Source organism: Somniosus microcephalus, chromosome 28 (genome assembly GCF_052327205.1).
Source record: "Somniosus microcephalus isolate GS21.2 chromosome 28, FLI_Smic_1.0, whole genome shotgun sequence".
Classification (NCBI taxonomy): Eukaryota; Metazoa; Chordata; class Chondrichthyes; order Squaliformes; family Somniosidae; genus Somniosus; species Somniosus microcephalus.
The window spans coordinates 12,713,068-12,726,580 of NC_141014.1; positions in this window are offsets into that span (position 1 = coordinate 12,713,068).

The following is a 13,513-nucleotide window of genomic DNA, read 5'->3' on the forward strand; positions in this document are numbered from 1 at the left end:
TAAAGTATCTGGCACCTGACATTTCACTGGTGATTTCTTCTTGCTTGGGAATCTGGTAGTGTTCACGTTTTATGTTTGCATTTAAGCCCTTTGGATCCATGCATATTCTTAGATCATTGTTCTTTTTCTTTACACATACCATGGAGTTAACCCAGTCTGTTGGCTCTTCGACTTTCCTGATGACTCCTAGTGTGGTCATCCTGTCCAGTTCATTCTTGAGCCGGTCACGCAGGGGTGCTGGAACTCTTCATGGAGCATGTACCACTGGCTGAGCATCCTCCTTTAGCTGGATCTTGTAAGTGAATGGTAGAACTCCAAATCCTTTGAACACATCCTGGAAATTATTTACTACAGAATCCACTGAGTCATCTGGTCTGCTTATGGCACAGTTTATACGGTATACTCTCTTGACCAGTTCTAAGTCCTCACAAGCTTTGTCACCTAGTAGTGAATCAAGTCCGTCAGCCACAACAGAAAACATGAGATGATGCACTTTGTCTTTGACTGTCACTTTATGTCTGCATACACCTAAGCTATCTATTTTCTGTCCATTATAGTCCTTCAGTAGTACTGACTTTTTCTGTATTTTGTGCTTTTCTTTCATGTTTTTAATGTCACTCATACTGATTAAATTTGCTCTTTGCCCCAGTGTCCAGTTTCAATGTAACTAATGCTCCATTTATCTGCAGTGGGATCATCCATTTGTCCTCTTTTACTGCCTTAATTTTAGGTTCAGCATTGTCCATGTCTGAGGGCTGCACATTTTCTGTATCATTTTTGACATTGTCACATGACACCACTCATACAAAAAATATCTCACTTAAATCAGTGTCCTCAATCACATTAACTCGTTGCCCTTTCTTTGTTTTTAGTTTTGAAAAGCATTGTTTGGCAAAGTGATTCTTTCCATTACACTTTGTGCACATTTTTCCAAACGCTGCGCATTTTCTTAACTGGTGTTTGTAACCACAGCCTTTACATTTAAAAATTTCATCCTCCGATTGCTTTTCATTTCTGTTCTGCCCACGTTTCTTCCCCTTGTAGGACACAGCACCGACAGCAGCATTATCACTCATTACAATCGCATCATTATTGATTTCACTGAAAGTCTTCGCGTGCTTTCGAGCTAGCTCGCTGGCTTGGCACATTTTCACAGCAATTTCCAATGTTAGTTCGGTTTCTCTCAACAGACGTTCCCTGACTTTTTTTATCATGAATACCAAACACAATCTGGTCACGAATCATGGATGCTTTCAGCTCAGAGAAATTACAAGTCTGTGCTTTCAGTTTCAGATCAGTTATAAATCTATCAAAAGTCTCATTTTGCTGCTGTGTCTGAGAACGGAAGATGTACCTCTCATAGGTTTCATTCTTTTTGGGAGAACAATGTGTATCAAACTTCTTTAGCACATCATCTAATTTTCCTCTGTTCTCCTCAGGATTAAATACAAATGTATTAAATATCTCTATCACCTGTGGACCTGCAACCGTGAGCAGCAACGCTATTTTCCTTGCGTCTTGCTTTGTACCGAATCCAATGGCAGCAATGTAGAGTTCGAATTGTTGTTTAAAAGTCTGCCAATTGTAGTCGATATTTCCTGTGAGTTTCAAATGCTCTGGTGGCTTCAAATTCTCCATGTCGCGTTGCACAATATTCAGCAGATCTTGCCAATCGTGGTACCATGTTATGTTCATTAATAACTGGTCGTTTTTATTAAGAACAGCTAGCTTTTGCTGGACACTTTATTGAGCACATGTGGACTAGGCACAGTATCTGTAGATGCCTCCATCTTGACTGCTGCCTTGTTGGTAGCCTAGTGAATCATGGGTAGCCCACTCTTATATACATACAGCACCACCTAGTGTACCATTCCAGAATGACAGGTTACTGATCATTACACTATATAAATGCAAGTTGTCATTGTAGAGGGCTCTGGTATGGCGTGAGCAGTGACAGATATGATGGGTGAAAATAGCTCCTATCTGTGCTTAACTTTCGAAGACTCTGAAACTGTGAGGGAGATGTCACATTTCAGAGTGGTCAACTGTCCTCAGGTGGGTTACATTGTGTATTCAGTCCCAGTGGCCTAATGGATAAGGCACTGGCCTCTTAAGTCAGGGATTGTGGGTTCGATTCCTATCTGCGGTGATGTGTTTTCTAATGATTGATAAAACGGTGGTTTAGGTGGGGCGAGTGGTGGAAGGTGCTGCCAGGCGGGCAGGCTGCATGAAGGAGGATTTTATTATCACCTGTCAGCCAAGAATCCATCACAGCCATAAGGTCAATGTAATCATCCAGAATAAGGAAGGAGAGAGAAGACGGGCCAGTTAGCCTGACATCAGTCCTGGTTTTGGGAGATGCTGCTGAAGAAACCTTGGCAAGTTATTGCTATGCATCTTGTAGATGGCACACGGTGTGCCGGTGGTGGAGGGAGTGAATGTTCAAGATGGTGGATGGGGTGCCAATCAGGCGGGCTGCTTTGTCCTGGGTGGTGTCAATCTTCTTGAGTGTTGTTGGAGCTGTACTCATCCAGGCCAGTGCAGAGTATTCCATCACACTCCTGACTTGTGCCTTGTAGATGGTGGAAAGGCTTTGGGGAGTCAGGAGGTGAGACACTCACCGCAGAATTCGGCGATGGTAATGCTGTTGAATATCAAGGGGTGGTGGTTAGACTCTCGTAAGTTGGAGATATTCGAGAATCAGAGGGCACAGATTTAAGGTGATTGGCAAAAGAACCAAAGGCGACATAAGAACATATGAAATAGGAGCAGGAGTAGGCCATACGGCTGCTCGGCCATTCAATAGGATCATGGCTGATCTGAATCTAGACTCGCATCCACTCCCCTGCCCTCTCCCCGTAACCCCGAATTCACTTATCTGCTAGGAAACTGTCTATCTCCATTTTAAATGTATTTAATGTTGCAGCTTCCACAGCTCTCTGGGGTAGCAAATTCCATAGATTTACTACCCTCTGAGTAAAGAAGCTTCTCCTCATCTCAGTTTTGAAAGGGCAGCCCCTTATTCTAAGATTATGCCCCCTAGTTCTAGTCTCACCCTTCAGTGGAATAAACTTTTTTACGCAGCGAATGGTTAAGATCTGGAATGCGCTGCCTGAAAGGGTGGTGGATGCAGACTCAATCTTAACTTTCAACAGGGAGTTGGATAAGTATCTCAAGGAAAGAAAATTGTAGGGCTACAGGGAAAGGGCAGGGGAGTGGGACTAGCTGAGAGCCGGCACGGGCCGAATGGCCTTCTTTTGTGCTGTAACCATTCTATGATTCTATGATAGTCACTGCCTGGTACTTGTGTGGTGCCAATGTTACTTGCCACTTATCAGCCCAAGCCTGACTGTCATCCAGGTCTTGCTGTATGTGGACATGGACTGCCTCATTATCTGAGGAGTTGTGAATGGAACTGAATACTGTGCAATCATCAGCGAACATCCCCACTTCTGACCTTATGATGGAGGGAAGGTCATTGATGAAGCAGCTGCAGATGGTTGGACCTAGGACACTGCCCTGAGGAACGCCTGCAGCGATGTCCTGGGGCTGAGGTGATTGACCTCCAACAACCACAATCCAGAGTAACTGAGAGGTACGCTGGATGTATTTCCGTGGAAATGTTGGAGAATTGTTGTGGGGCAGAAAGCGATGGTGAAGTTGGAGGCCACCATAAGATGCGGAAACGGTGGAGAAATGGACGTTGGCCCAGGAGAGTGAATTTCTGGCCAGGACCCAGACAGCAGCAAAATAAACCAGTGGGACAGTCACAGACTCAGCAGGTAACAGCAGCGATGGGGGATGGGCTGTAAACTGGACAAAGTTACCTTCAAACTGCAGCAACTGAATAGAAGATCAGAGTCACAGCAGCTGAGTCTTACAGTGAACTCCAGTGGAGCCGAGTGGAGCAGTGTAGTATTGATGGCAGAGAAGGCCAGGAATTGGGAATCAAGTTTGAGCAAAGTTCCAGGACTCACTGATGAAAACAAAGAGCGGGCAGGGTCGGGGAATTGACAGTGGGCACGGTATCTCCCTAAACATCTCCGCCTCGCTGCCTCTCTCTCCTCCTGTCAATTCACCTGTCCACAAGGTCCTTACCACCCTTGAGTTTATTGCGGATGGTTGCATTGACATCACAGCCTTGACGGAAACTTGGCTCACAAGTTACAATTAATGCAGCCTCCCCGCCTGGCTGTATTTCCCACCACTTGCCCCATCTAATCCGCCATAGTGTCAATCATAAAGAACACATCACCCCAGATGAGGCTCAAACACACAATCCCTGGCTTAGGAGGTCAGTGCCTTATCCATTAGGCCACTGGGGCAGAATACTAACAGCACTCCACCTGAGGACAATTGACCGCTATGAAATTCCTCACATTTCCCAAATCTTGGACAGTTAAGCACTGAGGGAGGCTATTTTCACCTATCATATCTGCCGCTGCTCATGTGCCGTGCCAGAGCCATCTACAGAAACAACTTGCATTTATATAGCGCCTGTAATGTAGTAAAACGTCCCAAGGGGCTCACAGGAGCGATTATCAAACAGAATTTGACACCAAGCCACATAAGGAGATACTAGGACAGGTGACCAAAAGCTTACCATAGAATGGTTACAGCACAGAAGGAGGCCATTCGGCCCGTCGAGCCCGTGCCGGCTCTGCAATACCACTTCAGCTAGTCCCACTGTCTCTGCACCTTCCCCGTAGCCCTGCAAATGTTTTTCCTGCAGGTACTTATCCAATTCCCCTTTGAAAGTCGTGATTGAATCTGCCTCCACCAGCCTTCCAGGCAGTGCATTCCAGATCCTAACCACTCGCTGAATGAAAAAGTTATTCCACACGTCGCCTTTGGTTCTTCCACCAATCACCTTAAACCTGTGTCCTCTGGTTCTCGACCCTTCCACCAATGGGAACAGTTTCTCTCTATCTACTCTGTCCAGACCCCTCATGATTTTGAACACCTCTATCAAATCTACTCTCAATCCTCTCTGCTCCAAGGAGAACAACCCCAGCTTCTCCAGTCTATCCACATAACTAAAGTCCCTCATCCCTGGAACCATTCTCATAAATCTTTTCTGCACCCTCTCTAAGGCCTTCACATCCTTCCTAAAGTGCGGTGCTCAGAATTGGACACAATAATCCAGTTGAGGTCGAACCAGTGTTTTATACAGGTTGAGCGTAATTTCCACGCTTTTCTGCTCTATACCTCGGTGACAGGACATATTGAGAGAGTGGTTAACAAAGCATATGGGATCTTGGGCTTCATAAATAGAGGTCTTGAGTAGAAAAATTAGAGAAGTTATATTGAACCTTTATAAAGCGCTGGTTTTTCATCCTGGATATATTGCATCCAGTCCTGGTTGTAATGTATGTACCTTTAAGGGGAGAACTACTTTTTACAGCTCCTGTATACTTTAGTACTGGCAGTGACCACACCTGTATATAAACCCTGAGTAGTGATCTGTACCGTTAGTTCTAGAGTAACCCTCATTCAGTAAACACCTGTTGAATCGTTCCTACAGTCTGTTGTCTGATTATTGAAGGACACAACATCAAGATACACGGATCTAACATTGGCGACGAGCAGATTCAAACCTACCTGCAACTCTGCATCACCTCCCAGGGATTCGCTCCTGGAGAACAGTGGAAGAAGGCCGAGTCCAGAAGCACGGGCGTCGACCACGGGAAACCCCCCAGTCATCCAGCGGAGATTTGAGCATCGCAGGGGAGGCTGTCGAGAGCCAGGCTTGGCTTTCCAGTCATGGTGGTCCAGCGAAACGGGCTGGCAACAGGTACTGCGCAGGCCCTTCCCGGACAGCGGCGTCTGGAGGCGACCGACGGCACAGAAAAAGGCCGAGCAGCGTCGACGGGGGAGAGAGAGAGGGTAGAGCGCACAGGGCACAGCCGGTGTTCAGGGCTGAGCAGCGTCAACGGGGGAGAGAGGCACGCAGGAAAACGCGAAGAGCACAGTCGGTGTTCAAGGGCCGAGCAGCGTCAGCGGGGAAGAAAGGAAAGCGCAGGAGACGCCATTTTAAGCCGCAGCGGGGAAGAAAGGAAAGCGCGGGAGACGCCATTTTAAGCCAGTCTAACCACACCTAAAAATGCCGAAGAGTGGCAGTATCACAGCGTTCGACAATGAAGTCAAAGATTGGACGACATATGTCGAACGCATAGAAGTATACTGCAAGGCGAATGAAGTGCCAGATGACAAGAAAGTGCTGGTATTGTTGAATTCAATGGGTGCAAAAACGTATGGCTTACTACGAAACCTAGTAACCCCAGAGAAGCCAGTAGAAAAGGATTTTGAAAACATAGTGTCAATCCTACAGGACCACTTAAACCCCACAGCGCTGCTGATAGCAGAAAGATTTAAGTTTCACAAAAGGAACCAGCATAAAGTTGAAAGTAATGCTGAGTATTTAACGGAACTGCGCAAGCTATCAAAACACTGCCAGTTTGGAACGGGACTAGCAGATACTTTAAGGGACAAGTTTGTGTGTGGGCTTCAAAGTGAAGGAACCCAGAAACGGCTTCTATCAGAATAGGATCTTACGTTGGACAAGGCTTTCAGCATTGCAGTATCACACGAAGCAGCAGCACGGGGCGCGGCAGAGATACAACGGAGACCGCAAGAATATGGCACAAATGAAATGTCATACGGAACAGCGAAGTGCTATCGCTGCGGCAGAACAACACACGACCATAAGGATTGCTGGTTCAAGGACAAAGTGTGCAGACAGTGTGGAAAAGTAGGACACATAGCAAGAGTCTGCAGGTCGGGAAAGAAAACCAGCAGCAAGAAATCTCCACAGGAGAAGTACAAGATGACGGAGAGTAGTTCAGACGAACAGATAAGTGATACAGACTCCGGAAGCAAGGAGCTGGGTTGTCTGAAACTACATAATGTGATCAAAACAGAGGATCACCAAACTATCTGGGTCACGCTCAAGATAGCAGGAGTCCAAGTGAAAATGGAATTGGACACAGGTCAGCCCTAACAGTCATAAACCAAAGGGACTACAAGCGGCTATTCTCACATATATCCTTGAGAGATACAAAGATTGTCTTGAAGACGTACATGGGGCAAAAAGTCTACCCCAAAGGAAAAATAAGGGTGAACTTTATATATAACGGCAAGGAAACACCAAAAATGGACCTATATGTATTGTCAGATGGAGGACCACCACTACTAGGACGTGAATGGATCTGGAAGATACAGCTAGATTGGCATTCCATACAAGCACTGACTGTAGATGCCAAAAAGGATGATGACGTCACACCTGGACGACTGTCAAAAATGCTAACTGATGCACAAGAAGTGTTCCAGCAGGGACTCGGAACACTAAAAGGCATAACAGCGACGATCAAAATAGAGGAAAATGCAAGCCCAAAGTTTTTTAAGGCCAGACCGGTACCTTATGCGATCCGCCCAGCCGTCGAAGCAGAGCTGGAAGGTTTGGAACGTTCAGGAGTACTGTCCAAAGTGGACTGGAGCGAGTGGGCTACACCCATCGTTCCTGTAATGAAGAGGTCATTGAGTAATACGCCTGGGGAACCAAAGTAGGTTCGCATCTGTGGGGTCTTTAAGGTGACAGTGAACCCAGTCCTTCACACTGTACAATATCAGCTTCCGCAGATTGAAGATATTTTCGCCTCGCTATCGGGAGGGAAACACTTCACGAAGATTGATCTGGCCCAGGCGTCCCTCAAATGGAGGTAGAAGAAGCCTCGAAACAGTACCTCACGATCAACACTCATAAAGGTCTCTACCAATACAACCGGCTGGTGTTCGGGGTAGCATCAACTCCGGCTATTTGGCAAAGGGCAATGGAACAAGTCCTGCAAGGGATTCCAGGGACCCAGTGTTATTTGGATGACATCTTGCCCACGGGCGAAAATGACAGTGATCACCTCGCCAACCTGGAGCAGGTGCTCACTAGATTGAAGGAATATGGGCTCCGAGCTAATCGCCACAGATGCGAGTTTTTCCAGAAGCAGATCTCGTATTGTGGCCACGTTATTGATAAAGAGGGGTTACATAAGTCCCCTGAAAAGATTGAGGCAGTAGTCAAGGCTCCAGCACTGGAAAATGTGTCACAACTGAGGTCGTGCCTCGGGCTGGTGAACTACTACTGTTAAGTCTGTGTGTTATAGTGAGAATTACTACACAGACCACAAGAGTAAACTCAACAGGTCTTTACTGGTTGGAGGTCGGACTATACTGAATACAATATTATTACACTGCGCTTATATACCGGTGTGGTCACCACCGGTATTACGTATACAGCAGCCAAAGAAAGTAGTACCTTTCTTAAGGTGGACCAGGCTTAAGTTCTCTTAAGGTGGAACAGGTTACATACACCACAATCCTCCCTTTTTAGCTTAACAGTCATATCCCCAAATAAACATAACATATATACATATATAACTTCAGGTATAACAGTTCAAAGGTTCAGTCTCTCAGGAGGCTTTCTGATTCGGCTTGGATAATGCCTTTCAGTGGTCTCTGATTCTTGTTGTTGAGGTGCCTCCTCTAGTTGGTTGCCAATGTATTGGGTGTCATCATCATCAAATACATTCTCGGCCGAGGTAGATGCTTCAGGTTCATGAACGTCTTCCACAGCTGTCTCTGTCACAACCATGGGTTCGACCCTTGCTCTCGACTCTACCAGTTGATCCGCATGACGCCTTATCACATTATGACCAATATCTACGGTGTACATCAGAGGTCCTTGTCTGGCCCGGATTGTTCCGGACTGCCATTTTTCGTTTCCATAGCCCCTTGCCATCACTGGTTGTCCTACGTCGAAAGTTCGAGTGGTCTTGCTGTTAATATGCCGAAACTGTTTGTTTTCCACTTCCTTCCGCACATTTGGTTTTAACAAGTCCAACTTGGACCGCAACCTCCTGTTATAAAACATCATAGCAGGACTTTGGTTAGTCACGGCATGATCGGCGTTTCTATATGACATCAGGAACTTATCGACCTTGTGTTGCAGCGGAATCTGATCATCATTCATGGCCTTAATAGCCTTTTTGAATGTCTGGACAAATCTTTCAGCCAACCCGTTTGTCGCCGGATGATATGGGGCAGAGGTATAATGTTTAACTCCATTCTTCTTTAAGAATTGTTGGAATTCTTCCGATACAAACTGTGCTCCGTTGTCCGAACAGATCTGTTCTGGCAATCCGTTCCTTGCGAATATTGTTCTTAACACCGCAATTGTCTTTTCTGAAGTAGTGGTATTCATCTTGATGACTTCTGGCCATTTGGAATGTGCGTCCACCGCGATTAGGAACATGGAGTCCATGAATGGACCAGCAAAGTCAATGTGTACGCGTTGCCATGGGGCTGAAGGCCATTCCCATGGGTGTAGCGGTGCTATCGGAGGTGCATTTTGCACTTTTTGACACCCAGCGCAGCTTTTCGTTAACTCCTCAATCTGTTGGTCAATACCCGGCCACCATACGTAAGCCCTAGCAAGACTTTTCATTTTAACTCCCCCCAGATGACCTTCATGTAGTTCTTTTAAAACTCTTTCCCTTAACTTGGGAGGAATAATCACTCTTGTCCCGTACATCAAAGTACCATGGCAGACGGACAGCTGGTCTCGCCTTGCCGAGAATGCCGGTAACAGAGGATCACCCCGTGTTGGCCATCCTTTCACTGTCACCTCGTAGACGCTGGACAGTGTCAGGTCGTTCCTGGTTTCTCTTTCAATACTTGCGTTGGTGACAGGTAAACATTCGATAATGGTCGAATGAAATAACTCAACAGGGTCAACTTCCGTCGTGTCTTCATCTTCAGGTAGTGGCAGGCGCGACAGGCCATCAGCATTGCCATGCTGTTTCGTACCTTTGAATTCTATCTGATATTGATGTGCCCCTAAGAAAAGAGACCATCTCTGGAGACGCTGTGCTGTCATCACCGAAACACCTTTCTTAGGGTTAAAAATGGACACCAACGGTTGATGGTCCGTCAGAAGTGTGAATTTTTGGCCCTCTAGGTAATGATTAAACTTCTTCACTCCCCATACAAGGCTAAGGGCCTCCCTATCGATCTGCGCATAGTTGCGCTCAGTGGAGGTCAATGATCTGGATGCAAAAGCGACTGGCCTTTCCATGCCATTTGGCAATTTATGTGAGAGTACTGCCCCAATACCATATGGAGAAGCATCACAAGCCAACCGAATAGGCAGTGTCGGGTTGAAGTGAGCCAACACTTCCTCTGAGGTGATCAATTCTTTGCTTTTGCGAAATGCCTTCTTACAGTTTTTGCCCCAGTCCCATGGTACCCCCTTCTGTAAAAGAGCGTTCAATGGATGCAGCACTGTGGATAGATTTGGCAGAAATTTATGGTAATAGTTAATTAATCCTAGAAACTGTAAAGTCTGTGGGTTGTATAGCGAAGTAATACACAGACTACAAGAGTAACTTTAACAGGACTTTACTATTCGAAGGTCAGGGCGAATCTGCCCAATAAATTCTGCCACAGCACTTATATACCAGTGTGGTCACCGTCGGTATTACAGTATACAGCAGCCAGGATAAAGTAGTGCCACACCTAAAATAGTTCTCTTAAAGGTGGACGGTTACATACAAAAGTTCTCTTAAAGGTAGAACAGTTACATACACTACAGAAACGACCTCAACTGAGAGACATTCTCCGGAGCGGGAGCCTTTACAACTGCCGCTATCTTGTCAGGAGACTTATGAAGCCCCTCCCGGTCAATGACATGACCACAGTACGAGATCCGCTTCTGGAAGAACTCACATTTCTGCCGATTTACTCTAAGTCCATACTCTTTCAGTCTGTTGAGCACCAGTTCCAAGTTAGCGAGATGCTGTTCATCACCATCACCTGTGATCAGAATGTCGTCCAGGTAACATTGTGTGCCTGGAATTCCCTGTAATACCTGCTCCATGGCCCTCTGCCAAATTGCTGGAGCTGATGCCACTCCAAAAACCAGCCTATTGTACCGGTACAACCCTCGATGCGTGTTGATCGTGAGGTATTGGCGTGACTCTTCTTCAACCTCCATCTGTAAGTACGCCTGCGCCAGGTCTATCTTGGTGAAGTGTTTCCCGCCAGACAGTGTAGCGAAAATATCCTCAATCCGTGGAAGCGGATACTGCACCGTGTGAAGCACCGGATTAACGGTGATTTTGAAATCTCCACAGATGCGAACCTTCCCTGGATCTCCTGGCTTATTGTTCGCAGGACGTTTCATAACGGGAACAATGGGCGTAGCCCACTCACTCCAATCTACTTTAGACAGTACACCTGAACGTTCTAGTGCTTCCAGCTCCGCTTCAACCGCAGGTCGTATTGCATAGGGTACCGGTCTGGCTTTAAAAAATTTTGGTTGTGCATGTTCATCAATCTTGATGTTTGCCGTAATTCCTCTCAGTGTTCCCAGTCCCGGCTGGAACACCTCTTTAGCCTCATCCAATATTCTGGACAATCGTTTAAGTTTGACAGCTGTTTCCCCGGAATCTACCGTTAGTGCTTTCAAGGAGTGCCAGTCCATATTCATTTTCCTAATCCACTCCCGTCCTAGTAGTGGTGGACCTCCTTCAGGTAGCACATATAAGTCCATTACTTGGCTTCCTTCGCCCTTGTGGACCACTTCTACCTCTATTTTTCCGATGGGGTACACTCTTTGCCCCGTGTACGTTTTCAATATAATCTCCGTATCCTGTAAGGGAATATGTTGGAATAACCTTCTGTAATCTTTCTTATTCATGACCGTCAATGCCGATCCAGTGTCCAATTCCATTTTTACTTGGACCCCTGCTATCTTAAGAGTGACCCAAATTGTCTGGAGGTCTGTATCCTTACCAACGTTGTGTATTCTTAAGCTATCCAGTTCATTACTGCTAGCATCTGAATCTGACTTCTGTTCGGTCAAACTGTTCTTTGTCACCTTGTGTACCTTTGCATATTTTCCTTGCGGTGACTTTTTGTTGCTGGTCTTCTTTCCTGACCGGCATACTTTAGCTATGTGGCCAAGCCTGCCACACGTTCTGCATTCTTGGTTTTTAAACCAACACTGGTTCTGATCGTGCGTTGTCTTTCCACAACGATAACATTTGACAGAACTCAAACCCAATTTGTTTGTACCGAGTTCCGGTGGCCGTAGCTGCATCACTGCCATGCCTCTCACTGCGGCCTCGTGTGCTGCTGCCATAGTGACCGCCTTCTCGAGAGACAGCTCATTCTCCTCGAGCAGTCGCCTTTGTGTATCCTGTTTAAATAAACCACACACAATTCTATCTCGAAGTGCCTCTGTCAGTCCCGTTCCAAACTGACAATATTTTGCGAGCTTACGTAATTCCATCAAATATTCAGCATTGCTTTCATTTTGCAGCTGTCTTCTATCGTAAAATTTAAATCGTTCCGCTAGCATCAGCGGCGTGGGGTTAAGATGATTTTTTAGGACAGTAACAATCTGTTCGAACGTCTTATCCGCCGGTTCATCTGGTGATAACAGGTGTTTCAATTGCCCGTATGTCTTCGCACCCATTAAGTTTAGTAATGTTAGTGCTTTATCTGCCTCAGGAATTTTATTTGCCTTACAATAGTTTTGTATGCATTCTACATACATAGCCCAGTCTTCTATATCACTGTCGAAGGCATTAATGTTCCCATGTTTAGGCATCGTAGCAATTTATCGTATTTTTAATGTTATCTAAGATGGCGGCTTCCCGCTCTTGCCGTCGTCCTCCGCCCACAAAATGGCGGTTTTCCCACGCTTGGCGGTCTTCACCTGTCCCCCGACGCTGTCTCCGCTTCACCGCGGCTCTCGCGCCTTCAGTTTCCCCAGACGCTGCGCCTTTAGCCCGAATGCGGCCCTTATCACCGGTCGCGATCGATGTCCCGTGCTGCGCCTCTCGCTCGAAAGCGGCCCGGCCCTTGTCTCTGGTCGCAATCGACCTCACCGCCCTTATTCCTCCGTCTTCCCAGCCCCGTCTGTACAGCCAACGCGGTTGACTTTCTGTCGCGTCGCTGCCCGGCTTACCCACCACGAGGTAGTAGAAGAAGCTGACAGTCGCTGATGGAGGCTCCGAGGTCAGGATGTCTTCTGCACTCCGGTTGCTCGATGCCTGCCGCTCGATGTGTCTTCCCGTAGGTGATGAGGGTGGAAACCTCTCTTCGACGTCCTGTCTGTGGACGAAGTCGCCGTTGAAATTACTGCAGCAGGGTAAGAATCGGACTCGTCGCCACTGTTAAGTCTGTGTGTTATAGTGAGAATTACTACACAGACCACAAGAGTAAACTCAACAGGTCTTTACTGGTGGGAGGTCGGACTATACTGAATACAATATTATTACACTGTGCTTATATACCAGTGTGGTCACCACCGGTATTACGTATACAGCAGCCAAAGAAAGTAGTACCTTTCTTAAGGTGGACCAGGCTTAAGTTCTCTTAAGGTGGAACAGGTTACATACACCACAACTACCATAAGTTCTTGCCGAATTTGTCTACCGTACTACACCCACTGAAC